The sequence below is a fragment of the Phyllobates terribilis genome, unplaced genomic scaffold (genome assembly GCF_046119375.1).
Source record: "Phyllobates terribilis strain yellow unplaced genomic scaffold, ASM4611937v1 Scaffold_123__1_contigs__length_5148117, whole genome shotgun sequence".
NCBI classification, from domain to species: domain Eukaryota; kingdom Metazoa; phylum Chordata; class Amphibia; order Anura; family Dendrobatidae; genus Phyllobates; species Phyllobates terribilis.
This window is the reverse complement of record NW_027362883.1, coordinates 2205367-2233139: the sequence shown is the minus strand read 5'-3', so window position 1 is coordinate 2233139 and position 27773 is coordinate 2205367. Positions and strand designations below refer to the sequence as shown.

Here is a 27773-nt window from a genome sequence, read left to right as displayed (position 1 = left end):
CTGCTGTTCCCACCCGCCTCAACACCGTTGGAAGGGAGGAGAACCAATTAAGGCGGGGGGTGGGGTGGAACGAGCAGCTGTCTACCCTTAGCAGGAGGGCTCCTGATTACATACCTCTCCTGCTGCTGCTGCTGCTGGCTGTCCAGCAGCAGACTGAAGGTGGCTGCTGCTGTGCACAGGTATATAAAGGCTCAGAGCCTATTATGACACGCGCAGCCAGCGTTCCATTGCCACATTCCATCTACTGCAGGCAGGATACCTGGCTGGCTGAATGTCGCTGAGAAGCTCACAGAGACCGCCATAAGCAACAGTTTAACAGAATGCCACAGACTAATCAACCAAACTTTTTGGGTTGGGTTCTCTTTTATAGTCTGCAGGCATTAAATGAAAGAAGTCAGTGTTCCAGCAGAAGGAGACAATGTTTCAGAAAAGGCATTGTAGCAAACCAAAAAAGAAATTTTAAGCGCAGCAGAGTAACCAGCGCACATACCTGTTAGCTCAGGTGAGTTTAAAAGGCTGCTGTTGATAACAAGGGCATTTGCTAAATAGATGGTGTGTGTGCAACAATATACTGAAAGGTCAATTATATTGTGCAGCTTATCTCACCACCTGTAGTTATTTAGGTGAAAGCTCCAAAATGCTTGCCTAATATGTCTGTTTATCCAAAAGGAAGTAAAAAGGGAGAGCTAGAAAGATAGCATTGCATCACATTACATGGCAATGCAATGCACAGTTGCTGAAGTTGAACCAAAATGAGCTTGTAATCTGGCTTCTGCAACTTTGAACATGAAAAATCCAATGAGGAGAAGAAAAGCAAAGCCAAAGAGTCCATCCCAAAATCCGACAAACAAGCAAAATGAACAAAAAACATTGAATTCAATTCTTTCTGATTTTAGAAACTGCATTAAAGAAGGGGTGCACCGGTCCTGGAGATACTGCAATACCAGGTCAATGCGTGGAGTGGACAGAGCAAGCTCTTTTTCCATCTCCCTGTTCTAAAAATCCATTTAATATATGGTCCCCAGATAGGGGACGTATCAGATATTAAACTGATAAGAACAGATACTACACTTGATCTTAGCCAAAAGGCCGAGAAGCGATAACCAGAATTGGTTTCAAACTACGGAGCCACCCAAGGATCCTGAAAAGTCCATTTGTGGAGATGAGCTCCTGGACTCCCGTTAAGAAGACATGTTGTCAACCTCTAGATCCCTTACATGCCTGCACTTTTCGGCTTGCTGCTGCTGCAATCCACGCGTTTTAGATCTGCATAACTCCACCTCTTTAAACACAGCACCTTCACCCCCTGCTGTTCCCACCCGCCTCAACACCGTTGGAAGGGAGGAGAACCAATTAAGGCGGGGGGTGGGGTGGAACGAGCAGCTGTCTACCCTTAGCAGGAGGGCTCCTGATTACATACCTCTCCTGCTGCTGCTGCTGCTGGCTGTCCAGCAGCAGACTGAAGGTGGCTGCTGCTGTGCACAGGTATATAAAGGCTCAGAGCCTATTATGACACGCGCAGCCAGCGTTCCATTGCCACATTCCATCTACTGCAGGCAGGATACCTGGCTGGCTGAATGTCGCTGAGAAGCTCACAGAGACCGCCATAAGCAACAGTTTAACAGAATGCCACAGACTAATCAACCAAACTTTTTGGGTTGGGTTCTCTTTTATAGTCTGCAGGCATTAAATGAAAGAAGTCAGTGTTCCAGCAGAAGGAGACAACGTTTCAGAAAAGGCATTGTAGCAAACCAAAAAAGAAATTTTAAGCGCAGCAGAGTAACCAGCGCACATACCTGTTAGCTCAGGTGAGTTTAAAAGGCTGCTGTTGATAACAAGGGCATTTGCTAAATAGATGGTGTGTGTGCAACAATATACTGAAAGGTCAATTATATTGTGCAGCTTATCTCACCACCTGTAGTTATTTAGGTGAAAGCTCCAAAATGCTTGCCTAATATGTCTGTTTATCCAAAAGGAAGTAAAAAGGGAGAGCTAGAAAGATAGCATTGCATCACATTACATGGCAATGCAATGCACAGTTGCTGAAGTTGAACCAAAATGAGCTTGTAATCTGGCTTCTGCAACTTTGAACATGAAAAATCCAATGAGGAGAAGAAAAGCAAAGCCAAAGAGTCCATCCCAAAATCCGACAAACAAGCAAAATGAACAAAAAACATTGAATTCAATTCTTTCTGATTTTAGAAACTGCATTAAAGAAGGGGTGCACCGGTCCTGGAGATACTGCAATACCAGGTCAATGCGTGGAGTGGACAGAGCAAGCTCTTTTTCCATCTCCCTGTTCTAAAAATCCATTTAATATATGGTCCCCAGATAGGGGACGTATCAGATATTAAACTGATAAGAACAGATACTACACTTGATCTTAGCCAAAAGGCCGAGAAGCGATAACCAGAATTGGTTTCAAACTACGGAGCCACCCAAGGATCCTGAAAAGTCCATTTGTGGAGATGAGCTCCTGGACTCCCGTTAAGAAGACATGTTGTCAACCTCTAGATCCCTTACATGCCTGCACTTTTCGGCTTGCTGCTGCTGCAATCCACGCGTTTTAGATCTGCATAACTCCACCTCTTTAAACACAGCACCTTCACCCCCTGCTGTTCCCACCCGCCTCAACACCGTTGGAAGGGAGGAGAACCAATTAAGGCGGGGGGTGGGGTGGAACGAGCAGCTGTCTACCCTTAGCAGGAGGGCTCCTGATTACATACCTCTCCTGCTGCTGCTGCTGGCTGTCCAGCAGCAGACTGAAGGTGGCTGCTGCTGTGCACAGGTATATAAAGGCTCAGAGCCTATTATGACACGCGCAGCCAGCGTTCCATTGCCACATTCCATCTACTGCAGGCAGGATACCTGGCTGGCTGAATGTCGCTGAGAAGCTCACAGAGACCGCCATAACCAACAGTTTAACAGAATGCCACAGACTAATCAACCAAACTTTTTGGGTTGGGTTCTCTTTTATAGTCTGCAGGCATTAAATGAAAGAAGTCAGTATTCCAGCAGAAGGAGACAACGTTTCAGAAAAGGCATTGTAGCAAACCAAAAAAGAAATTTTAAGCGCAGCAGAGTAACCAGCGCACATACCTGTTAGCTCAGGTGAGTTTAAAAGGCTGCTGTTGATAACAAGGGCATTTGCTAAATAGATGGTGTGTGTGCAACAATATACTGAAAGGTCAATTATATTGTGCAGCTTATCTCACCACCTGTAGTTATTTAGGTGAAAGCTCCAAAATGCTTGCCTAATATGTCTGTTTATCCAAAAGGAAGTAAAAAGGGAGAGCTAGAAAGATAGCATTGCATCACATTACATGGCAATGCAATGCACAGTTGCTGAAGTTGAACCAAAATGAGCTTGTAATCTGGCTTCTGCAACTTTGAACATGAAAAATCCAATGAGGAGAAGAAAAGCAAAGCCAAAGAGTCCATCCCAAAATCCGACAAACAAGCAAAATGAACAAAAAACATTGAATTCAATTCTTTCTGATTTTAGAAACTGCATTAAAGAAGGGGTGCACCGGTCCTGGAGATACTGCAATACCAGGTCAATGCGTGGAGTGGACAGAGCAAGCTCTTTTTCCATCTCCCTGTTCTAAAAATCCATTTAATATATGGTCCCCAGATAGGGGACGTATCAGATATTAAACTGATAAGAACAGATTTTTTTTTTTTATTTTTATTTTTTTTTTTCCACTCAGATTACAAGTCCCATATTTACCATTTCATGCTTTGCAATGATTTCCAAATGGTATTAGGTTGTTATCCATCATTGTGGGTCATATATCCATTTTTCCAATCTTATTTTATATATATACGTTTATATTATCACAATACAGTTATTCCATATTCTTTACATCACAACATTACAATCTTTACCATTACGATTTAAGGCAACATTCCTCTCTTCAGGCCATATGCTGCCAAGGCATTCAAAAGCCTTCCATCCAGAAACCGACCATCCCAAGCTTCTTCTACCTCTTTAGCCAACGACTGAGGTATTCTGTAAGTTGAAAAAAAACGATGCATATCGCTATAAATGTTATTCCACACTTTGCGCCTTAGACTAGCCTGACTCCCCCCTTCACAACTCTTTAGCATTTTCAACACTTCTTGTCTCTCCTCCATCTCCCTCATATTTTTTTCTGAAACATCCTTTGCTTTACTAGAGTCCTTCCCAGATGACAAAACTCCTTCAATTTCTTCTCTGGCTTCACATGCGACATCCTCTCTTTCTTCTTCACTAGTTTCTTCACCCTCCTCCTCCTCTTCCATATTACTTACAGCACCTTCCTTTTCATCCTGACTGGAGGACTCACTTTCCTCCTGATCTTCTGACTCCCTATCCACCTCCACTTCTTCTTCCAAGCTAGTATTTTCAATCTCAACGTCTGTGATATCACTCTCAGTATCTTCTTCCATATGATCACCTTCTTTTCTTATATCTCTTATTTGTTCCTCCTTCTTTTGAGATATGTTCTCTTCCGTTTCATCATGGGGGGCAGCTTCAGACTCTTCTTCTTTTCCATCTTCCTTGTCAACTGACTTCTCCTCCCTTTTATTGACAGGACAGCAATCATATAAATGACCACTGCCACCACATAGATTACATTTCTTACTTTTTTCACAATTCTCTGCCTTATGTCCCACTTCTTCACACTTGGCACACCACTGTAATGTACAGGAATCCTTTTCATGGCCATACTGTTTACAACGCCTACAAAACTTCGGCATACCTGTAAAGAACATATCTCCATTAACTGTCCCGATTTTGAATCTACTTGGTGGGAGTACCACAACACCATCCGAACTTTCCTTGAACTTGACCAGGAACCTCCACCTCGTGGTCCAAAAACCATATCGGTTAAACATTTTGCCAGCAGAACTCACTTTCTCACAGTACCGGGATAAAAAGGTCATGATCTCTTCTTCCAATATGAAAGGACTATACATCCTTATTACTATTAGCCTTTCCTTCCTAGGAAAATGCGACACAAAAAAAACACCTTCAAGTATCGAATCTTCCTTCACTAGATCCATTCTCTTCCAAAAGTCAGAAAAGATATCTTCTGAACAAAAAATAACATCATATATCCCTCTCTTCGGGAACTCCAACATAGACAAAACTTGTTCCATTTGAACTTCCAATAGTCCAAACAAAATCTTCTCTACCAAAAAAAACAAGCCAGACTTCTTCTTCTCTGGATCCAAAAAAATAAACCGCACTGCATTCTTCAATCTTGCAAAAACTGGGACCTCTTCACAGGTCAGCATATTTGGGCTTCTCCCGTCCATATCTTCACACCAAAGGTGGCAAAAATCCTCCTCGTCTACTTAAAAAAAGCAGGCAGGCTGATCGCCCCTCGTTGCCCCGGGACTAATCCGGCTCCCCAAAAGCAGCAAGGGGGTGAAGCCGCACTGCTACATGCAGCGATCCCCCGAGGCCAAGGAGCCGGGTACCCAAGGCACCTCTCAGCCAAGACCAAGGCAGCAACCGGTAGATCACTGCACTTGATCTTAGCCAAAAGGCCGAGAAGCGATAACCAGAATTGGTTTCAAACTACGGAGCCACCCAAGGATCCTGAAAAGTCCATTTGTGGAGATGAGCTCCTGGACTCCCGTTAAGAAGACATGTTGTCAACCTCTAGATCCCTTACATGCCTGCAATTTTCGGCTTGCTGCTGCTGCAATCCACGCGTTTTAGATCTGCATAACTCCACCTCTTTAAACACAGCACCTTCACCCCCTGCTGTTCCCACCCGCCTCAACACCGTTGGAAGGGAGGAGAACCAATTAAGGCGGGGGGTGGGGTGGAACGAGCAGCTGTCTACCCTTAGCAGGAGGGCTCCTGATTACATACCTCTCCTGCTGCTGCTGCTGCTGGCTGTCCAGCAGCAGACTGAAGGTGGCTGCTGCTGTGCACAGGTATATAAAGGCTCAGAGCCTATTATGACACGCGCAGCCAGCGTTCCATTGCCACATTCCATCTACTGCAGGCAGGATACCTGGCTGGCTGAATGTCGCTGAGAAGCTCACAGAGACCGCCATAAGCAACAGTTTAACAGAATGCCACAGACTAATCAACCAAACTTTTTGGGTTGGGTTCTCTTTTATAGTCTGCAGGCATTAAATGAAAGAAGTCAGTGTTCCAGCAGAAGGAGACAACGTTTCAGAAAAGGCATTGTAGCAAACCAAAAAAGAAATTTTAAGCGCAGCAGAGTAACCAGCGCACATACCTGTTAGCTCAGGTGAGTTTAAAAGGCTGCTGTTGATAACAAGGGCATTTGCTAAATAGATGGTGTGTGTGCAACAATATACTGAAAGGTCAATTATATTGTGCAGCTTATCTCACCACCTGTAGTTATTTAGGTGAAAGCTCCAAAATGCTTGCCTAATATGTCTGTTTATCCAAAAGGAAGTAAAAAGGGAGAGCTAGAAAGATAGCATTGCATCACATTACATGGCAATGCAATGCACAGTTGCTGAAGTTGAACCAAAATGAGCTTGTAATCTGGCTTCTGCAACTTTGAACATGAAAAATCCAATGAGGAGAAGAAAAGCAAAGCCAAAGAGTCCATCCCAAAATCCGACAAACAAGCAAAATGAACAAAAAACATTGAATTCAATTCTTTCTGATTTTAGAAACTGCATTAAAGAAGGGGTGCACCGGTCCTGGAGATACTGCAATACCAGGTCAATGCGTGGAGTGGACAGAGCAAGCTCTTTTTCCATCTCCCTGTTCTAAAAATCCATTTAATATATGGTCCCCAGATAGGGGACGTATCAGATATTAAACTGATAAGAACAGATACTACACTTGATCTTAGCCAAAAGGCCGAGAAGCGATAACCAGAATTGGTTTCAAACTACGGAGCCACCCAAGGATCCTGAAAAGTCCATTTGTGGAGATGAGCTCCTGGAATCCCGTTAAGAAGACATCTTGTCAACCTCTAGATCCCTTACATGCCTGCACTTTTCGGCTTGCTGCTGCTGCAATCCACGCGTTTTAGATCTGCATAACTCCACCTCTTTAAACACAGCACCATCACCCCCTGCTGTTCCCACCCGCCTCAACACTGTTGGAAGGGAGGAGAACCAATTAAGGCGGGGGGTGGGGTGGAACGAGCAGCTGTCTACCCTTAGCAGGAGGGCTCCTGATTACATACCTCTCCTGCTGCTGCTGCTGCTGGCTGTCCAGCAGCAGACTGAAGGTGGCTGCTGCTGTGCACAGGTATATAAAGGCTCAGAGCCTATTATGACACGCGCAGCCAGCGTTCCATTGCCACATTCCATCTACTGCAGGCAGGATACCTGGCTGGCTGAATGTCGCTGAGAAGCTCACAGAGACCGCCATAAGCAACAGTTTAACAGAATGCCACAGACTAATCAACCAAACTTTTTGGGTTGGGTTCTCTTTTATAGTCTGCAGGCATTAAATGAAAGAAGTCAGTGTTCCAGCAGAAGGAGACAACGTTTCAGAAAAGGCATTGTAGCAAACCAAAAAAGAAATTTTAAGCGCAGCAGAGTAACCAGCGCACATACCTGTTAGCTCAGGTGAGTTTAAAAGGCTGCTGTTGATAACAAGGGCATTTGCTAAATAGATGGTGTGTGTGCAACAATATACTGAAAGGTCAATTATATTGTGCAGCTTATCTCACCACCTGTAGTTATTTAGGTGAAAGCTCCAAAATGCTTGCCTAATATGTCTGTTTATCCAAAAGGAAGTAAAAAGGGAGAGCTAGAAAGATAGCATTGCATCACATTACATGGCAATGCAATGCACAGTTGCTGAAGTTGAACCAAAATGAGCATGTAATCTGGCTTCTGCAACTTTGAACATGAAAAATCCAATGAGGAGAAGAAAAGCAAAGCCAAAGAGTCCATCCCAAAATCCGACAAACAAGCAAAATGAACAAAAAACATTGAATTCAATTCTTTCTGATTTTAGAAACTGCATTAAAGAAGGGGTGCACCGGTCCTGGAGATACTGCAATACCAGGTCAATGCGTGGAGTGGACAGAGCAAGCTCTTTTTCCATCTCCCTGTTCTAAAAATCCATTTAATATATGGTCCCCAGATAGGGGACGTATCAGATATTAAACTGATAAGAACAGATTTTTTTTTGATTGAAGCTGCATCCAAGGCACTGAAAAATGTGACCGAAGTCACACCAAAACAGCGCACGAGTCGAGGATTCATGTGGACCCTTCCCGGAGGAGAGGGTCCCCAATAAACCATCCCCATCCCTCCGAGCCAGAAGGCCACAGCGAGGGTCAGGGATCTCCGATGCTCTCCCTAGCCGAAGCCGGAGAAGAGCCGTTTTCGTGCTCCCAGCTTCCATCTAGGCTGCCACCCTAGTGGAGCTGGAGCCTGTGTTGGTTTCTCAGCCCAAAGCTGACCGGACCTCCGACCGGGTTTATAAAAATTCCCCTTCCTAGCCCGGAGGCCAGGAATAGGGGGGGTTGCTCAGAAAGTATGATTGGCAAAGGTGCGGCGTGCTACGAAGCCAAGTCTTTCTGGGGTTCCCAGTCCCAGTAAGCTTGGACTCCCACCAGGGCGCCTACTCCTGGGGCACATTGCTCCAAAGCCCTCACACTTACCCAGCCTAGTGACTTCAATCCTGGAGGGCCATGTTTTCCATCAGATAACTCTATGAGCCACCTGGCGTACTAACAAGTGCACCAAACCAGTGTGTAATATGCATCAATTTACTAGGGCAGCCCAAGGACAAAACTGCCTTTTCAAAAGATACTACACTTGATCTTAGCCAAAAGGCCGAGAAGCGATAACCAGAATTGGTTTCAAACTACGGAGCCACCCAAGGATCCTGAAAAGTCCATTTGTGGAGATGAGCTCCTGGACTCCCGTTAAGAAGACATGTTGTCAACCTCTAGATCCCTTACATGCCTGCACTTTTCGGCTTGCTGCTGCTGCAATCCACGCGTTTTAGATCTGCATAACTCCACCTCTTTAAACACAGCACCTTCACCCCCTGCTGTTCCCACCCGCCTCAACACCGTTGGAAGGGAGGAGAACCAATTAAGGCGGGGGGTGGGGTGGAACGAGCAGCTGTCTACCCTTAGCAGGAGGGCTCCTGATTACATACCTCTCCTGCTGCTGCTGCTGGCTGTCCAGCAGCAGACTGAAGGTGGCTGCTGCTGTGCACAGGTATATAAAGGCTCAGAGCCTATTATGACACGCGCAGCCAGCGTTCCATTGCCACATTCCATCTACTGCAGGCAGGATACCTGGCTGGCTGAATGTCGCTGAGAAGCTCACAGAGACCGCCATAAGCAACAGTTTAACAGAATGCCACAGACTAATCAACCAAACTTTTTGGGTTGGGTTCTCTTTTATAGTCTGCAGGCATTAAATGAAAGAAGTCAGTGTTCCAGCAGAAGGAGACAACGTTTCAGAAAAGGCATTGTAGCAAACCAAAAAAGAAATTTTAAGCGCAGCAGAGTAACCAGCGCACATACCTGTTAGCTCAGGTGAGTTTAAAAGGCTGCTGTTGATAACAAGGGCATTTGCTAAATAGATGGTGTGTGTGCAACAATATACTGAAAGGTCAATTATATTGTGCAGCTTATCTCACCACCTGTAGTTATTTAGGTGAAAGCTCCAAAATGCTTGCCTAATATGTCTGTTTATCCAAAAGGAAGTAAAAAGGGAGAGCTAGAAAGATAGCATTGCATCACATTACATGGCAATGCAATGCACAGTTGCTGAAGTTGAACCAAAATGAGCTTGTAATCTGGCTTCTGCAACTTTGAACATGAAAAATCCAATGAGGAGAAGAAAAGCAAAGCCAAAGAGTCCATCCCAAAATCCGACAAACAAGCAAAATGAACAAAAAACATTGAATTCAATTCTTTCTGATTTTAGAAACTGCATTAAAGAAGGGGTGCACCGGTCCTGGAGATACTGCAATACCAGGTCAATGCGTGGAGTGGACAGAGCAAGCTCTTTTTCCATCTCCCTGTTCTAAAAATCCATTTAATATATGGTCCCCAGATAGGGGACGTATCAGATATTAAACTGATAAGAACAGATACTACACTTGATCTTAGCCAAAAGGCCGAGAAGCGATAACCAGAATTGGTTTCAAACTACGGAGCCACCCAAGGATCCTGAAAAGTCCATTTGTGGAGATGAGCTCCAGGACTCCCGTTAAGAAGACATGTTGTCAACCTCTAGATCCCTTACATGCCTGCACTTTTCGGCTTGCTGCTGCTGCAATCCACGCGTTTTAGATCTGCATAACTCCACCTCTTTAAACACAGCACCTTCACCCCCTGCTGTTCCCACCCGCCTCAACACCGTTGGAAGGGAGGAGAACCAATTAAGGCGGGGGGTGGGGTGGAACGAGCAGCTGTCTACCCTTAGCAGGAGGGCTCCTGATTACATACCTCTCCTGCTGCTGCTGCTGCTGGCTGTCCAGCAGCAGACTGAAGGTGGCTGCTGCTGTGCACAGGTATATAAAGGCTCAGAGCCTATTATGACACGCGCAGCCAGCGTTCCATTGCCACATTCCATCTACTGCACGCAGGATACCTGGCTGGCTGAATGTCGCTGAGAAGCTCACAGAGACCGCCATAAGCAACAGTTTAACAGAATGCCACAGACTAATCAACCAAACTTTTTGGGTTGGGTTCTCTTTTATAGTCTGCAGGCATTAAATGAAAGAAGTCAGTGTTCCAGCAGAAGGAGACAACGTTTCAGAAAAGGCATTGTAGCAAACCAAAAAAGAAATTTTAAGCGCAGCAGAGTAACCAGCGCACATACCTGTTAGCTCAGGTAAGTTTAAAAGGCTGCTGTTGATAACAAGGGCATTTGCTAAATAGATGGTGTGTGTGCAACAATATACTGAAAGGTCAATTATATTGTGCAGCTTATCTCACCACCTGTAGTTATTTAGGTGAAAGCTCCAAAATGCTTGCCTAATATGTCTGTTTATCCAAAAGGAAGTAAAAAGGGAGAGCTAGAAAGATAGCATTGCATCACATTACATGGCAATGCAATGCACAGTTGCTGAAGTTGAACCAAAATGAGCTTGTAATCTGGCTTCTGCAACTTTGAACATGAAAAATCCAATGAGGAGAAGAAAAGCAAAGCCAAAGAGTCCATCCCAAAATCCGACAAACAAGCAAAATGAACAAAAAACATTGAATTCAATTCTTTCTGATTTTAGAAACTGCATTAAAGAAGGGGTGCACCGGTCCTGGAGATACTGCAATACCAGGTCAATGCGTGGAGTGGACAGAGCAAGCTCTTTTTCCATCTCCCTGTTCTAAAAATCCATTTAATATATGGTCCCCAGATAGGGGACGTATCAGATATTAAACTGATAAGAACAGATACTACACTTGATCTTAGCCAAAAGGCCGAGAAGCGATAACCAGAATTGGTTTCAAACTACGGAGCCACCCAAGGATCCTGAAAAGTCCATTTGTGGAGATGAGCTCCTGGACTCCCGTTAAGAAGACATGTTGTCAACCTCTAGATCCCTTTCATGCCTGCACTTTTCGGCTTGCTGCTGCTGCAATCCACGCGTTTTAGATCTGCATAACTCCACCTCTTTAAACACAGCACCTTCACCCCCTGCTGTTCCCACCCGCCTCAACACCGTTGGAAGGGAGGAGAACCAATTAAGGCGGGGGGTGGGGTGGAACGAGCAGCTGTCTACCCTTAGCAGGAGGGCTCCTGATTACATACCTCTCCTGCTGCTGCTGCTGCTGGCTGTCCAGCAGCAGACTGAAGGTGGCTGCTGCTGTGCACAGGTATATAAAGGCTCAGAGCCTATTATGACACGCGCAGCCAGCGTTCCATTGCCACATTCCATCTACTGCAGGCAGGATACCTGGCTGGCTGAATGTCGCTGAGAAGCTCACAGAGACCGCCATAAGCAACAGCTTAACAGAATGCCACAGACTAATCAACCAAACTTTTTGGGTTGGGTTCTCTTTTATAGTCTGCAGGCATTAAATGAAAGAAGTCAGTGTTCCAGCAGAAGGAGACAACGTTTCAGAAAAGGCATTGTAGCAAACCAAAAAAGAAATTTTAAGCGCAGCAGAGTAACCAGCGCACATACCTGTTAGCTCAGGTGAGTTTAAAAGGCTGCTGTTGATAACAAGGGCATTTGCTAAATAGATGGTGTGTGTGCAACAATATACTGAAAGGTCAATTATATTGTGCAGCTTATCTCACCACCTGTAGTTATTTAGGTGAAAGCTCCAAAATGCTTGCCTAATATGTCTGTTTATCCAAAAGGAAGTAAAAAGGGAGAGCTAGAAAGATAGCATTGCATCACATTACATGGCAATGCAATGCACAGTTGCTGAAGTTGAACCAAAATGAGCTTGTAATCTGGCTTCTGCAACTTTGAACATGAAAAATCCAATGAGGAGAAGAAAAGCAAAGCCAAAGAGTCCATCCCAAAATCCGACAAACAAGCAAAATGAACAAAAAACATTGAATTCAATTCTTTCTGATTTTAGAAACTGCATTAAAGAAGGGGTGCACCGGTCCTGGAGATACTGCAATACCAGGTCAATGCGTGGAGTGGACAGAGCAAGCTCTTTTTCCATCTCCCTGTTCTAAAAATCCATTTAATATATGGTCCCCAGATAGGGGACGTATCAGATATTAAACTGATAAGAACAGATACTACACTTGATCTTAGCCAAAAGGCCGAGAAGCGATAACCAGAATTGGTTTCAAACTACGGAGCCACCCAAGGATCCTGAAAAGTCCATTTGTGGAGATGAGCTCCTGGACTCCCGTTAAGAAGACATGTTGTCAACCTCTAGATCCCTTACATGCCTGCACTTTTCGGCTTGCTGCTGCTGCAATCCACGCGTTTTAGATCTGCATAACTCCACCTCTTTAAACACAGCACCTTCACCCCCTGCTGTTCCCACCCGCCTCAACACCGTTGGAAGGGAGGAGAACCAATTAAGGCGGGGGGTGGGGTGGAACGAGCAGCTGTCTACCCTTAGCAGGAGGGCTCCTGATTACATACCTCTCCTGCTGCTGCTGCTGCTGGCTGTCCAGCAGCAGACTGAAGGTGGCTGCTGCTGTGCACAGGTATATAAAGGCTCAGAGCCTATTATGACACGCGCAGCCAGCGTTCCATTGCCACATTCCATCTACTGCAGGCAGGATACCTGGCTGGCTGAATGTCGCTGAGAAGCTCACAGAGACCGCCATAAGCAACAGTTTAACAGAATGCCACAGACTAATCAACCAAACTTTTTGGGTTGGGTTCTCTTTTATAGTCTGCAGGCATTAAATGAAAGAAGTCAGTGTTCCAGCAGAAGGAGACAACGTTTCAGAAAAGGCATTGTAGCAAACCAAAAAAGAAATTTTAAGCGCAGCAGAGTAACCAGTGCACATACCTGTTAGCTCAGGTGAGTTTAAAAGGCTGCTGTTGATAACAAGGGCATTTGCTAAATAGATGGTGTGTGTGCAACAATATACTGAAAGGTCAATTATATTGTGCAGCTTATCTCACCACCTGTAGTTATTTAGGTGAAAGCTCCAAAATGCTTGCCTAATATGTCTGTTTATCCAAAAGGAAGTAAAAAGGGAGAGCTAGAAAGATAGCATTGCATCACATTACATGGCAATGCAATGCACAGTTGCTGAAGTTGAACCAAAATGAGCTTGTAATCTGGCTTCTGCAACTTTGAACATGAAAAATCCAATGAGGAGAAGAAAAGCAAAGCCAAAGAGTCCATCCCAAAATCCGACAAACAAGCAAAATGAACGAAAAACATTGAATTCAATTCTTTCTGATTTTAGAAACTGCATTAAAGAAGGGGTGCACCGGTCCTGGAGATACTGCAATACCAGGTCAATGCGTGGAGTGGACAGAGCAAGCTCTTTTTCCATCTCCCTGTTCTAAAAATCCATTTAATATATGGTCCCCAGATAGGGGACGTATCAGATATTAAACTGATAAGAACAGATACTACACTTGATCTTAGCCAAAAGGCCGAGAAGCGATAACCAGAATTGGTTTCAAACTACGGAGCCACCCAAGGATCCTGAAAAGTCCATTTGTGGAGATGAGCTCCTGGACTCCCGTTAAGAAGACATGTTGTCAACCTCTAGATCCCTTACATGCCTGCACTTTTCGGCTTGCTGCTGCTGCAATCCACGCGTTTTAGATCTGCATAACTCCACCTCTTTAAACACAGCACCTTCACCCCCTGCTGTTCCCACCCGCCTCAACACCGTTGGAAGGGAGGAGAACCAATTAAGGCGGGGGGTGGGGTGGAACGAGCAGCTGTCTACCCTTAGCAGGAGGGCTCCTGATTACATACCTCTCTTGCTGCTGCTGCTGCTGGCTGTCCAGCAGCAGACTGAAGGTGGCTGCTGCTGTGCACAGGTATATAAAGGCTCAGAGCCTATTATGACACGCGCAGCCAGCGTTCCATTGCCACATTCCATCTACTGCAGGCAGGATACCTGGCTGGCTGAATGTCGCTGAGAAGCTCACAGAGACCGCCATAAGCAACAGTTTAACAGAATGCCACAGACTAATCAACCAAACTTTTTGGGTTGGGTTCTCTTTTATAGTCTGCAGGCATTAAATGAAAGAAGTCAGTGTTCCAGCAGAAGGAGACAACGTTTCAGAAAAGGCATTGTAGCAAACCAAAAAAGAAATTTTAAGCGCAGCAGAGTAACCAGCGCACATACCTGTTAGCTCAGGTGAGTTTAAAAGGCTGCTGTTGATAACAAGGGCATTTGCTAAATAGATGGTGTGTGTGCAACAATATACTGAAAGGTCAATTATATTGTGCAGCTTATCTCACCACCTGTAGTTATTTAGGTGAAAGCTCCAAAATGCTTGCCTAATATGTCTGTTTATCCAAAAGGAAGTAAAAAGGGAGAGCTAGAAAGATAGCATTGCATCACATTACATGGCAATGCAATGCACAGTTGCTGAAGTTGAACCAAAATGAGCTTGTAATCTGGCTTCTGCAACTTTGAACATGAAAAATCCAATGAGGAGAAGAAAAGCAAAGCCAAAGAGTCCATCCCAAAATCCGACAAACAAGCAAAATGAACAAAAAACATTGAATTCAATTCTTTCTGATTTTAGAAACTGCATTAAAGAAGGGGTGCACCGGTCCTGGAGATACTGCAATACCAGGTCAATGCGTGGAGTGGACAGAGCAAGCTCTTTTTCCATCTCCCTGTTCTAAAGATCCATTTAATATATGGTCCCCAGATAGGGGACGTATCAGATATTAAACTGATAAGAACAGATACTACACTTGATCTTAGCCAAAAGGCCGAGAAGCGATAACCAGAATTGGTTTCAAACTACGGAGCCACCCAAGGATCCTGAAAAGTCCATTTGTGGAGATGAGCTCCTGGACTCCCGTTAAGAAGACATGTTGTCAACCTCTAGATCCCTTACATGCCTGCACTTTTCGGCTTGCTGCTGCTGCAATCCACGCGTTTTAGATCTGCATAACTCCACCTCTTTAAACACAGCACCTTCACCCCCTGCTGTTCCCACCCGCCTCAACACCGTTGGAAGGGAGGAGAACCAATTAAGGCGGGGGGTGGGGTGGAACGAGCAGCTGTCTACCCTTAGCAGGAGGGCTCCTGATTACATACCTCTCCTGCTGCTGCTGCTGCTGGCTGTCCAGCAGCAGACTGAAGGTGGCTGCTGCTGTGCACAGGTATATAAAGGCTCAGAGCCTATTATGACACGCGCAGCCAGCGTTCCATTGCCACATTCCATCTACTGCAGGCAGGATACCTGGCTGGCTGAATGTCGCTGAGAAGCTCACAGAGACCGCCATAAGCAACAGTTTAACAGAATGCCAAAGACTAATCAACCAAACTTTTTGGGTTGGGTTCTCTTTTATAGTCTGCAGGCATTAAATGAAAGAAGTCAGTGTTCCAGCAGAAGGAGACAACGTTTCAGAAAAGGCATTGTAGCAAACCAAAAAAGAAATTTTAAGCGCAGCAGAGTAACCAGCGCACATACCTGTTAGCTCAGGTGAGTTTAAAAGGCTGCTGTTGATAACAAGGGCATTTGCTAAATAGATGGTGTGTGTGCAACAATATACTGAAAGGTCAATTATATTGTGCAGCTTATCTCACCACCTGTAGTTATTTAGGTGAAAGCTCCAAAATGCTTGCCTAATATGTCTGTTTATCCAAAAGGAAGTAAAAAGGGAGAGCTAGAAAGATAGCATTGCATCACATTACATGGCAATGCAATGCACAGTTGCTGAAGTTGAACCAAAATGAGCTTGTAATCTGGCTTCTGCAACTTTGAACATGAAAAATCCAATGAGGAGAAGAAAAGCAAAGCCAAAGAGTCCATCCCAAAATCCGACAAACAAGCAAAATGAACAAAAAACATTGAATTCAATTCTTTCTGATTTTAGAAACTGCATTAAAGAAGGGGTGCACCGGTCCTGGAGATACTGCAATACCAGGTCAATGCGTGGAGTGGACAGAGCAAGCTCTTTTTCCATCTCCCTGTTCTAAAAATCCATTTAATATATGGTCCCCAGATAGGGGACGTATCAGATATTAAACTGATAAGAACAGATACTACACTTGATCTTAGCGAAAAGGCCGAGAAGCGATAACCAGAATTGGTTTCAAACTACGGAGCCACCCAAGGATCCTGAAAAGTCCATTTGTGGAGATGAGCTCCTGGACTCCCATTAAGAAGACATGTTGTCAACCTCTAGATCCCTTACATGCCTGCACTTTTCGGCTTGCTGCTGCTGCAATCCACGCGTTTTAGATCTGCATAACTCCACCTCTTTAAACACAGCACCTTCACCCCCTGCTGTTCCCACCCGCCTCAACACCGTTGGAAGGGAGGAGAACCAATTAAGGCGGGGGGTGGGGTGGAACGAGCAGCTGTCTACCCTTAGCAGGAGGGCTCCTGATTACATACCTCTCCTGCTGCTGCTGCTTCTGGCTGTCCAGCAGCAGACTGAAGGTGGCTGCTGCTGTGCACAGGTATATAAAGGCTCAGAGCCTATTATGACACGCGCAGCCAGCGTTCCATTGCCACATTCCATCTACTGCAGGCAGGATACCTGGCTGGCTGAATGTCGCTGAGAAGCTCACAGAGACCGCCATAAGCAACAGTTTAACAGAATGCCACAGACTAATCAACCAAACTTTTTGGGTTGGGTTCTCTTTTATAGTCTGCAGGCATTAAATGAAAGAAGTCAGTGTTCCAGCAGAAGGAGACAACGTTTCAGAAAAGGCATTGTAGCAAACCAAAAAAGAAATTTTAAGCGCAGCAGAGTAACCAGCGCACATACCTGTTAGCTCAGGTGAGTTTAAAAGGCTGCTGTTGATAACAAGGGCATTTGCTAAATAGATGGTGTGTGTGCAACAATATACTGAAAGGTCAATTATATTGTGCAGCTTATCTCACCACCTGTAGTTATTTAGGTGAAAGCTCCAAAATGCTTGCCTAATATGTCTGTTTATCCAAAAGGAAGTAAAAAGGGAGAACTAGAAAGATAGCATTGCATCACATTACATGGCAATGCAATGCACAGTTGCTGAAGTTGAACCAAAATGAGCTTGTAATCTGGCTTCTGCAACTTTGAACATGAAAAATCCAATGAGGAGAAGAAAAGCAAAGCCAAAGAGTCCATCCCAAAATCCGACAAACAAGCAAAATGAACAAAAAACATTGAATTCAATTCTTTCTGATTTTAGAAACTGCATTAAAGAAGGGGTGCACCGGTCCTGGAGATACTGCAATACCAGGTCAATGCGTGGAGTGGACAGAGCAAGCTCTTTTTCCATCTCCCTGTTCTAAAAATCCATTTAATATATGGTCCCCAGATAGGGGACGTATCAGATATTAAACTGATAAGAACAGATACTACACTTGATCTTAGCCAAAAGGCCGAGAAGCGATAACCAGAATTGGTTTCAAACTACGGAGCCACCCAAGGATCCTGAAAAGTCCATTTGTGGAGATGAGCTCCTGGACTCCCGTTAAGAAGACATGTTGTCAACCTCTAGATCCCTTACATGCCTGCACTTTTCGGCTTGCTGCTGCTGCAATCCACGCGTTTTAGATCTGCATAACTCCACCTCTTTAAACACAGCACCTTCACCCCCTGCTGTTCCCACCCGCCTCAACACCGTTGGAAGGGAGGAGAACCAATTAAGGCGGGGGGTGGGGTGGAACGAGCAGCTGTCTACCCTTAGCAGGAGGGCTCCTGATTACATACCTCTCCTGCTGCTGCTGCTGCTGGCTGTCCAGCAGCAGACTGAAGGTGGCTGCTGCTGTGCACAGGTATATAAAGGCTCAGAGCCTATTATGACACGCGCAGCCAGCGTTCCATTGCCACATTCCATCTACTGCAGGCAGGATACCTGGCTGGCTGAATGTCGCTGAGAAGCTCACAGAGACCGCCATAAGCAACAGTTTAACAGAATGCCACAGACTAATCAACCAAACTTTTTGGGTTGGGTTCTCTTTTATAGTCTGCAGGCATTAAATGAAAGAAGTCAGTGTTCCAGCAGAAGGAGACAACGTTTCAGAAAAGGCATTGTAGCAAACCAAAAAAGAAATTTTAAGCGCAGCAGAGTAACCAGCGCACATACCTGTTAGCTCAGGTGAGTTTAAAAGGCTGCTGTTGATAACAAGGGCATTTGCTAAATAGATGGTGTGTGTGCAACAATATACTGAAAGGTCAATTATATTGTGCAGCTTATCTCACCACCTGTAGTTATTTAGGTGAAAGCTCCAAAATGCTTGCCTAATATGTCTGTTTATCCAAAAGGAAGTAAAAAGGGAGAGCTAGAAAGATAGCATTGCATCACATTACATGGCAATGCAATGCACAGTTGCTGAAGTTGAACCAAAATGAGCTTGTAATCTGGCTTCTGCAACTTTGAACATGAAAAATCCAATGAGGAGAAGAAAAGCAAAGCCAAAAAGTCCATCCCAAAATCCGACAAACAAGCAAAATGAACAAAAAACATTGAATTCAATTCTTTCTGATTTTAGAAACTGCATTAAAGAAGGGGTGCACCGGTCCTGGAGATACTGCAATACCAGGTCAATGCGTGGAGTGGACAGAGCAAGCTCTTTTTCCATCTCCCTGTTCTAAAAATCCATTTAATATATGGTCCCCAGATAGGGGACGTATCAGATATTAAACTGATAAGAACAGATACTACACTTGATCTTAGCCAAAAGGCCGAGAAGCGATAACCAGAATTGGTTTCAAACTACGGAGCCACCCAAGGATCCTGAAAAGTCCATTTGTGGAGATGAGCTCCTGGACTCCCGTTAAGAAGACATGTTGACAACCTCTAGATCCCTTACATGCCTGCACTTTTCGGCTTGCTGCTGCTGCAATCCACGCGTTTTAGATCTGCATAACTCCACCTCTTTAAACACAGCACCTTCACCCCCTGCTGTTCCCACCCGCCTCAACACCGTTGGAAGGGAGGAGAACCAATTAAGGCGGGGGGTGGGGTGGAACGAGCAGCTGTCTACCCTTAGCAGGAGGGCTCCTGATTACATACCTCTCCTGCTGCTGCTGCTGCTGGCTGTCCAGCAGCAGACTGAAGGTGGCTGCTGCTGTGCACAGGTATATAAAGGCTCAGAGCCTATTATGACACGCGCAGCCAGCGTTCCATTGCCACATTCCATCTACTGCAGGCAGGATACCTGGCTGGCTGAATGTCGCTGAGAAGCTCACAGAGACCGCCATAAGCAACAGTTTAACAGAATGCCACAGACTAATCAACCAAACTTTTTGGGTTGGGTTCTCTTTTATAGTCTGCAGGCATTAAATGAAAGAAGTCAGTGTTCCAGCAGAAGGAGACAACGTTTCAGAAAAGGCATTGTAGCAAACCAAAAAAGAAATTTTAAGCGCAGCAGAGTAACCAGCGCACATACCTGTTAGCTCAGGTGAGTTTAAAAGGCTGCTGTTGATAACAAGGGCATTTGCTAAATAGATGGTGTGTGTGCAACAATATACTGAAAGGTCAATTATATTGTGCAGCTTATCTCACCACCTGTAGTTATTTAGGTGAAAGCTCCAAAATGCTTGCCTAATATGTCTGTTTATCCAAAAGGAAGTAAAAAGGGAGAGCTAGAAAGATAGCATTGCATCACATTACATGGCAATGCAATGCACAGTTGCTGAAGTTGAACCAAAATGAGCTTGTAATCTGGCTTCTGCAACTTTGAACATGAAAAATCCAATGAGGAGAAGAAAAGCAAAGCCAAAGAGTCCATCCCAAAATCCGACAAACAAGCAAAATGAACAAAAAACATTGAATTCAATTCTTTCTGATTTTAGAAACTGCATTAAAGAAGGGGTGCACCGGTCCTGGAGATACTGCAATACCAGGTCAATGCGTGGAGTGGACAGAGCAAGCTCTTTTTCCATCTCCCTGTTCTAAAAATCCATTTAATATATGGTCCCCAGATAGGGGACGTATCAGATATTAAACTGATAAGAACAGATACTACACTTGATCTTAGCGAAAAGGCCGAGAAGCGATAACCAGAATTGGTTTCAAACTACGGAGCCACCCAAGGATCCTGAAAAGTCCATTTGTGGAGATGAGCTCCTGGACTCCCATTAAGAAGACATGTTGTCAACCTCTAGATCCCTTACATGCCTGCACTTTTCGGCTTGCTGCTGCTGCAATCCACGCGTTTTAGATCTGCATAACTCCACCTCTTTAAACACAGCACCTTCACCCCCTGCTGTTCCCACCCGCCTCAACACCGTTGGAAGGGAGGAGAACCAATTAAGGCGGGGGGTGGGGTGGAACGAGCAGCTGTCTACCCTTAGCAGGAGGGCTCCTGATTACATACCTCTCCTGCTGCTGCTGCTTCTGGCTGTCCAGCAGCAGACTGAAGGTGGCTGCTGCTGTGCACAGGTATATAAAGGCTCAGAGCCTATTATGACACGCGCAGCCAGCGTTCCATTGCCACATTCCATCTACTGCAGGCAGGATACCTGGCTGGCTGAATGTCGCTGAGAAGCTCACAGAGACCGCCATAAGCAACAGTTTAACAGAATGCCACAGACTAATCAACCAAACTTTTTGGGTTGGGTTCTCTTTTATAGTCTGCAGGCATTAAATGAAAGAAGTCAGTGTTCCAGCAGAAGGAGACAACGTTTCAGAAAAGGCATTGTAGCAAACCAAAAAAGAAATTTTAAGCGCAGCAGAGTAACCAGCGCACATACCTGTTAGCTCAGGTGAGTTTAAAAGGCTGCTGTTGATAACAAGGGCATTTGCTAAATAGATGGTGTGTGTGCAACAATATACTGAAAGGTCAATTATATTGTGCAGCTTATCTCACCACCTGTAGTTATTTAGGTGAAAGCTCCAAAATGCTTGCCTAATATGTCTGTTTATCCAAAAGGAAGTAAAAAGGGAGAACTAGAAAGATAGCATTGCATCACATTACATGGCAATGCAATGCACAGTTGCTGAAGTTGAACCAAAATGAGCTTGTAATCTGGCTTCTGCAACTTTGAACATGAAAAATCCAATGAGGAGAAGAAAAGCAAAGCCAAAGAGTCCATCCCCAAATCCGACAAACAAGCAAAATGAACAAAAAACATTGAATTCAATTCTTTCTGATTTTAGAAACTGCATTAAAGAAGGGGTGCACCGGTCCTGGAGATACTGCAATACCAGGTCAATGCGTGGAGTGGACAGAGCAAGCTCTTTTTCCATCTCCCTGTTCTAAAAATCCATTTAATATATGGTCCCCAGATAGGGGACGTATCAGATATTAAACTGATAAGAACAGATACTACACTTGATCTTAGCCAAAAGGCCGAGAAGCGATAACCAGAATTGGTTTCAAACTACGGAGCCACCCAAGGATCCTGAAAAGTCCATTTGTGGAGATGAGCTCCTGGACTCCCGTTAAGAAGACATGTTGTCAACCTCTAGATCCCTTACATGCCTGCACTTTTCGGCTTGCTGCTGCTGCAATCCACGCGTTTTAGATCTGCATAACTCCACCTCTTTAAACACAGCACCTTCACCCCCTGCTGTTCCCACCCGCCTCAACACCGTTGGAAGGGAGGAGAACCAATTAAGGCGGGGGGTGGGGTGGAACGAGCAGCTGTCTACCCTTAGCAGGAGGGCTCCTGATTACATACCTCTCCTGCTGCTGCTGCTGCTGGCTGTCCAGCAGCAGACTGAAGGTGGCTGCTGCTGTGCACAGGTATATAAAGGCTCAGAGCCTATTATGACACGCGCAGCCAGCGTTCCATTGCCACATTCCATCTACTGCAGGCAGGATACCTGGCTGGCTGAATGTCGCTGAGAAGCTCACAGAGACCGCCATAAGCAACAGTTTAACAGAATGCCACAGACTAATCAACCAAACTTTTTGGGTTGGGTTCTCTTTTATAGTCTGCAGGCATTAAATGAAAGAAGTCAGTGTTCCAGCAGAAGGAGACAACGTTTCAGAAAAGGCATTGTAGCAAACCAAAAAAGAAATTTTAAGCGCAGCAGAGTAACCAGCGCACATACCTGTTAGCTCAGGTGAGTTTAAAAGGCTGCTGTTGATAACAAGGGCATTTGCTAAATAGATGGTGTGTGTGCAACAATATACTGAAAGGTCAATTATATTGTGCAGCTTATCTCACCACCTGTAGTTATTTAGGTGAAAGCTCCAAAATGCTTGCCTAATATGTCTGTTTATCCAAAAGGAAGTAAAAAGGGAGAGCTAGAAAGATAGCATTGCATCACATTACATGGCAATGCAATGCACAGTTGCTGAAGTTGAACCAAAATGAGCTTGTAATCTGGCTTCTGCAACTTTGAACATGAAAAATCCAATGAGGAGAAGAAAAGCAAAGCCAAAGAGTCCATCCCAAAATCCGACAAACAAGCAAAATGAACAAAAAACATTGAATTCAATTCTTTCTGATTTTAGAAACTGCATTAAAGAAGGGGTGCACCGGTCCTGGAGATACTGCAATACCAGGTCAATGCGTGGAGTGGACAGAGCAAGCTCTTTTTCCATCTCCCTGTTCTAAAAATCCATTTAATATATGGTCCCCAGATAGGGGACGTATCAGATATTAAACTGATAAGAACAGATACTACACTTGATCTTAGCCAAAAGGCCGAGAAGCGATAACCAGAATTGGTTTCAAACTACGGAGCCACCCAAGGATCCTGAAAAGTCCATTTGTGGAGATGAGCTCCTGGACTCCCGTTAAGAAGACATGTTGACAACCTCTAGATCCCTTACATGCCTGCACTTTTCGGCTTGCTGCTGCTGCAATCCACGCGTTTTAGATCTGCATAACTCCACCTCTTTAAACACAGCACCTTCACCCCCTGCTGTTCCCACCCGCCTCAACACCGTTGGAAGGGAGGAGAACCAATTAAGGCGGGGGGTGGGGTGGAACGAGCAGCTGTCTACCCTTAGCAGGAGGGCTCCTGATTACATACCTCTCCTGCTGCTGCTGCTGCTGGCTGTCCAGCAGCAGACTGAAGGTGGCTGCTGCTGTGCACAGGTATATAAAGGCTCAGAGCCTATTATGACACGCGCAGCCAGCGTTCCATTGCCACATTCCATCTACTGCAGGCAGGATACCTGGCTGGCTGAATGTCGCTGAGAAGCTCACAGAGACCGCCATAAGCAACAGTTTAACAGAATGCCACAGACTAATCAACCAAACTTTTTGGGTTGGGTTCTCTTTTATAGTCTGCAGGCATTAAATGAAAGAAGTCAGTGTTCCAGCAGAAGGAGACAACGTTTCAGAAAAGGCATTGTAGCAAACCAAAAAAGAAATTTTAAGCGCAGCAGAGTAACCAGCGCACATACCTGTTAGCTCAGGTGAGTTTAAAAGGCTGCTGTTGATAACAAGGGCATTTGCTAAATAGATGGTGTGTGTGCAACAATATACTGAAAGGTCAATTATATTGTGCAGCTTATCTCACCACCTGTAGTTATTTAGGTGAAAGCTCCAAAATGCTTGCCTAATATGTCTGTTTATCCAAAAGGAAGTAAAAAGGGAGAGCTAGAAAGATAGCATTGCATCACATTACATGGCAATGCAATGCACAGTTGCTGAAGTTGAACCAAAATGAGCTTGTAATCTGGCTTCTGCAACTTTGAACATGAAAAATCCAATGAGGAGAAGAAAAGCAAAGCCAAAGAGTCCATCCCAAAATCCGACAAACAAGCAAAATGAACAAAAAACATTGAATTCAATTCTTTCTGATTTTAGAAACTGCATTAAAGAAGGGGTGCACCGGTCCTGGAGATACTGCAATACCAGGTCAATGCGTGGAGTGGACAGAGCAAGCTCTTTTTCCATCTCCCTGTTCTAAAAATCCATTTAATATATGGTCCCCAGATAGGGGACGTATCAGATATTAAACTGATAAGAACAGATACTACACTTGATCTTAGCCAAAAGGCCGAGAAGCGATAACCAGAATTGGTTTCAAACTACGGAGCCACCCAAGGATCCTGAAAAGTCCATTTGTGGAGATGAGCTCCTGGACTCCCGTTAAGAAGACATGTTGACAACCTCTAGATCCCTTACATGCCTGCACTTTTCGGCTTGCTGCTGCTGCAATCCACGCGTTTTAGATCTGCATAACTCCACCTCTTTAAACACAGCACCTTCACCCCCTGCTGTTCCCACCCGCCTCAACACCGTTGGAAGGGAGGAGAACCAATTAAGGCGGGGGGTGGGGTGGAACGAGCAGCTGTCTACCCTTAGCAGGAGGGCTCCTGATTACATACCTCTCCTGCTGCTGCTGCTGCTGGCTGTCCAGCAGCAGACTGAAGGTGGCTGCTGCTGTGCACAGGTATATAAAGGCTCAGAGCCTATTATGACACGCGCAGCCAGCGTTCCATTGCCACATTCCATCTACTGCAGGCAGGATACCTGGCTGGCTGAATGTCGCTGAGAAGCTCACAGAGACCGCCATAAGCAACAGTTTAACAGAATGCCACAGACTAATCAACCAAACTTTTTGGGTTGGGTTCTCTTTTATAGTCTGCAGACATTAAATGAAAGAAGTCAGTGTTCCAGCAGAAGGAGACAACGTTTCAGAAAAGGCATTGTAGCAAACCAAAAAAGAAATTTTAAGCGCAGCAGAGTAACCAGCGCACATACCTGTTAGCTCAGGTGAGTTTAAAAGGCTGCTGTTGATAACAAGGGCATTTGCTAAATAGATGGTGTGTGTGCAACAATATACTGAAAGGTCAATTATATTGTGCAGCTTATCTCACCACCTGTAGTTATTTAGGTGAAAGCTCCAAAATGCTTGCCTAATATGTCTGTTTATCCAAAAGGAAGTAAAAAGGGAGAGCTAGAAAGATAGCATTGCATCACATTACATGGCAATGCAATGCACAGTTGCTGAAGTTGAACCAAAATGAGCTTGTAATCTGGCTTCTGCAACTTTGAACATGAAAAATCCAATGAGGAGAAGAAAAGCAAAGCCAAAGAGTCCATCCCAAAATCCGACAAACAAGCAAAATGAACAAAAAACATTGAATTCAATTCTTTCTGATTTTAGAAACTGCATTAAAGAAGGGGTGCACCGGTCCTGGAGATACTGCAATACCAGGTCAATGCGTGGAGTGGACAGAGCAAGCTCTTTTTCCATCTCCCTGTTCTAAAAATCCATTTAATATATGGTCCCCAGATAGGGGACGTATCAGATATTAAACTGATAAGAACAGATACTACACTTGATCTTAGCCAAAAGGCCGAGAAGCGATAACCAGAATTGGTTTCAAACTACGGAGCCACCCAAGGATCCTGAAAAGTCCATTTGTGGAGATGAGCTCCTGGACTCCCGTTAAGAAGACATGTTGTCAACCTCTAGATCCCTTACATGCCTGCACTTTTCGGCTTGCTGCTGCTGCAATCCACGCGTTTTAGATCTGCATAACTCCACCTCTTTAAACACAGCACCTTCACCCCCTGCTGTTCCCACCCGCCTCAACACCGTTGGAAGGGAGGAGAACCAATTAAGGTGGGGGGTGGGGTGGAACGAGCAGCTGTCTACCCTTAGCAGGAGGGCTCCTGATTACATACCTCTCCTGCTGCTGCTGCTGCTGCTGGCTGTCCAGCAGCAGACTGAAGGTGGCTGCTGCTGTGCACAGGTATATAAAGGCTCAGAGCCTATTATGACACGCGCAGCCAGCGTTCCATTGCCACATTCCATCTACTGCAGGCAGGATACCTGGCTGGCTGAATGTCGCTGAGAAGCTCACAGAGACCGCCATAAGCAACAGTTTAACAGAATGCCACAGACTAATCAACCAAACTTTTTGGGTTGGGTTCTCTTTTATAGTCTGCAGGCATTAAATGAAAGGAGTCAGTGTTCCAGCAGAAGGAGACAACGTTTCAGAAAAGGCATTGTAGCAAACCAAAAAGAAATTTTAAGCGCAGCAGAGTAACCAGCGCACATACCTGTTAGCTCAGGTGAGTTTAAAAGGCTGCTGTTGATAACAAGGGCATTTGCTAAATAGATGGTGTGTGTGCAACAATATACTGAAAGGTCAATTATATTGTGCAGCTTATCTCACCACCTGTAGTTATTTAGGTGAAAGCTCCAAAATGCTTGCCTAATATGTCTGTTTATCCAAAAGGAAGTAAAAAGGGAGAGCTAGAAAGATAGCATTGCATCACATTACATGGCAATGCAATGCACAGTTGCTGAAGTTGAACCAAAATGAGCTTGTAATCTGGCTTCTGCAACTTTGAACATGAAAAATCCAATGAGGAGAAGAAAAGCAAAGCCAAAGAGTCCATCCCAAAATCCGACAAACAAGCAAAATGAACAAAAAACTTTGAATTCAATTCTTTCTGATTTTAGAAACTGCATTAAAGAAGGGGTGCACCGGTCCTGGAGATACTGCAATACCAGGTCAATGCGTGGAGTGGACAGAGCAAGCTCTTTTTCCATCTCCCTGTTCTAAAAATCCATTTAATATATGGTCCCCAGATAGGGGACGTATCAGATATTAAACTGATAAGAACAGATACTACACTTGATCTTAGCCAAAAGGCCGAGAAGCGATAACCAGAATTGGTTTCAAACTACGGAGCCACCCAAGGATCCTGAAAAGTCCATTTGTGGAGATGAGCTCCTGGACTCCCGTTAAGAAGACATGTTGTCAACCTCTAGATCCCTTACATGCCTGCACTTTTCGGCTTGCTGCTGCTGCAATCCACGCGTTTTAGATCTGCATAACTCCACCTCTTTAAACACAGCACCTTCACCCCCTGCTGTTCCCACCCGCCTCAACACCGTTGGAAGGGAGGAGAACCAATTAAGGCGGGGGGTGGGGTGGAACGAGCAGCTGTCTACCCTTAGCAGGAGGGCTCCTGATTACATACCTCTCCTGCTGCTGCTGCTGCTGGCTGTCCAGCAGCAGACTGAAGGTGGCTGCTGCTGTGCACAGGTATATAAAGGCTCAGAGCCTATTATGACACGCGCAGCCAGCGTTCCATTGCCACATTCCATCTACTGCAGGCAGGATACCTGGCTGGCTGAATGTCGCTGAGAAGCTCACAGAGACCGCCATAAGCAACAGTTTAACAGAATGCCACAGACTAATCAACCAAACTTTTTGGGTTGGGTTCTCTTTTATAGTCTGCAGGCATTAAATGAAAGAAGTCAGTGTTCCAGCAGAAGGAGACAACGTTTCAGAAAAGGCATTGTAGCAAACCAAAAAAGAAATTTTAAGCGCAGCAGAGTAACCAGCGCACATA

At 44.9% G+C, this 27773-nt stretch overlaps 18 non-coding genes and 2 pseudogenes across 18 annotated transcripts; all 20 read right to left on the bottom strand.

Moving 5' to 3' along the window:
* Positions 1-910: 910 nt before the first annotated feature.
* Positions 911-1101, bottom strand: LOC141202140 (U2 spliceosomal RNA). The gene has a single exon (XR_012273422.1). It is a non-coding gene; the product is annotated as a U2 spliceosomal RNA (small nuclear RNA).
* Positions 1102-2216: 1115 nt separating this feature from the next.
* Positions 2217-2407, bottom strand: LOC141202138 (U2 spliceosomal RNA). The gene has a single exon (XR_012273421.1). It is a non-coding gene; the product is annotated as a U2 spliceosomal RNA (small nuclear RNA).
* Positions 2408-3519: 1112 nt separating this feature from the next.
* On the bottom strand, positions 3520-3692 carry LOC141202651 (U2 spliceosomal RNA; annotated as a pseudogene).
* A 2973-nt stretch (positions 3693-6665) lies between these two features.
* Positions 6666-6856, bottom strand: LOC141202137 (U2 spliceosomal RNA). Its single transcript, XR_012273420.1, has one exon. It is a non-coding gene; the product is annotated as a U2 spliceosomal RNA (small nuclear RNA).
* A 1115-nt stretch (positions 6857-7971) lies between these two features.
* Positions 7972-8156, bottom strand: LOC141202496 (U2 spliceosomal RNA). The gene has a single exon (XR_012273768.1). It is a non-coding gene; the product is annotated as a U2 spliceosomal RNA (small nuclear RNA).
* Positions 8157-8680: 524 nt separating this feature from the next.
* LOC141202696 (U2 spliceosomal RNA) lies at positions 8681-8796 on the bottom strand (annotated as a pseudogene).
* Positions 8797-9908: 1112 nt separating this feature from the next.
* On the bottom strand, positions 9909-10099 carry LOC141202136 (U2 spliceosomal RNA). The gene has a single exon (XR_012273419.1). It is a non-coding gene; the product is annotated as a U2 spliceosomal RNA (small nuclear RNA).
* Positions 10100-11214: 1115 nt separating this feature from the next.
* Positions 11215-11405, bottom strand: LOC141202135 (U2 spliceosomal RNA). The gene has a single exon (XR_012273418.1). It is a non-coding gene; the product is annotated as a U2 spliceosomal RNA (small nuclear RNA).
* Positions 11406-12520: 1115 nt separating this feature from the next.
* LOC141202134 (U2 spliceosomal RNA) lies at positions 12521-12711 on the bottom strand. Its single transcript, XR_012273417.1, has one exon. It is a non-coding gene; the product is annotated as a U2 spliceosomal RNA (small nuclear RNA).
* A 1115-nt stretch (positions 12712-13826) lies between these two features.
* On the bottom strand, positions 13827-14017 carry LOC141202133 (U2 spliceosomal RNA). The gene has a single exon (XR_012273416.1). It is a non-coding gene; the product is annotated as a U2 spliceosomal RNA (small nuclear RNA).
* Positions 14018-15132: 1115 nt separating this feature from the next.
* On the bottom strand, positions 15133-15323 carry LOC141202312 (U2 spliceosomal RNA). The gene has a single exon (XR_012273589.1). It is a non-coding gene; the product is annotated as a U2 spliceosomal RNA (small nuclear RNA).
* A 1115-nt stretch (positions 15324-16438) lies between these two features.
* Positions 16439-16629, bottom strand: LOC141202428 (U2 spliceosomal RNA). Its single transcript, XR_012273701.1, has one exon. It is a non-coding gene; the product is annotated as a U2 spliceosomal RNA (small nuclear RNA).
* A 1115-nt stretch (positions 16630-17744) lies between these two features.
* LOC141202131 (U2 spliceosomal RNA) lies at positions 17745-17935 on the bottom strand. Its single transcript, XR_012273414.1, has one exon. It is a non-coding gene; the product is annotated as a U2 spliceosomal RNA (small nuclear RNA).
* Positions 17936-19050: 1115 nt separating this feature from the next.
* On the bottom strand, positions 19051-19241 carry LOC141202130 (U2 spliceosomal RNA). Its single transcript, XR_012273413.1, has one exon. It is a non-coding gene; the product is annotated as a U2 spliceosomal RNA (small nuclear RNA).
* Positions 19242-20356: 1115 nt separating this feature from the next.
* Positions 20357-20547, bottom strand: LOC141202427 (U2 spliceosomal RNA). Its single transcript, XR_012273700.1, has one exon. It is a non-coding gene; the product is annotated as a U2 spliceosomal RNA (small nuclear RNA).
* Positions 20548-21662: 1115 nt separating this feature from the next.
* LOC141202129 (U2 spliceosomal RNA) lies at positions 21663-21853 on the bottom strand. Its single transcript, XR_012273412.1, has one exon. It is a non-coding gene; the product is annotated as a U2 spliceosomal RNA (small nuclear RNA).
* A 1115-nt stretch (positions 21854-22968) lies between these two features.
* On the bottom strand, positions 22969-23159 carry LOC141202128 (U2 spliceosomal RNA). The gene has a single exon (XR_012273411.1). It is a non-coding gene; the product is annotated as a U2 spliceosomal RNA (small nuclear RNA).
* Positions 23160-24274: 1115 nt separating this feature from the next.
* LOC141202127 (U2 spliceosomal RNA) lies at positions 24275-24465 on the bottom strand. Its single transcript, XR_012273410.1, has one exon. It is a non-coding gene; the product is annotated as a U2 spliceosomal RNA (small nuclear RNA).
* Positions 24466-25580: 1115 nt separating this feature from the next.
* Positions 25581-25771, bottom strand: LOC141202126 (U2 spliceosomal RNA). Its single transcript, XR_012273409.1, has one exon. It is a non-coding gene; the product is annotated as a U2 spliceosomal RNA (small nuclear RNA).
* Positions 25772-26888: 1117 nt separating this feature from the next.
* On the bottom strand, positions 26889-27079 carry LOC141202125 (U2 spliceosomal RNA). Its single transcript, XR_012273408.1, has one exon. It is a non-coding gene; the product is annotated as a U2 spliceosomal RNA (small nuclear RNA).
* Between the last annotated feature and the right edge of the window lie 694 nt (positions 27080-27773).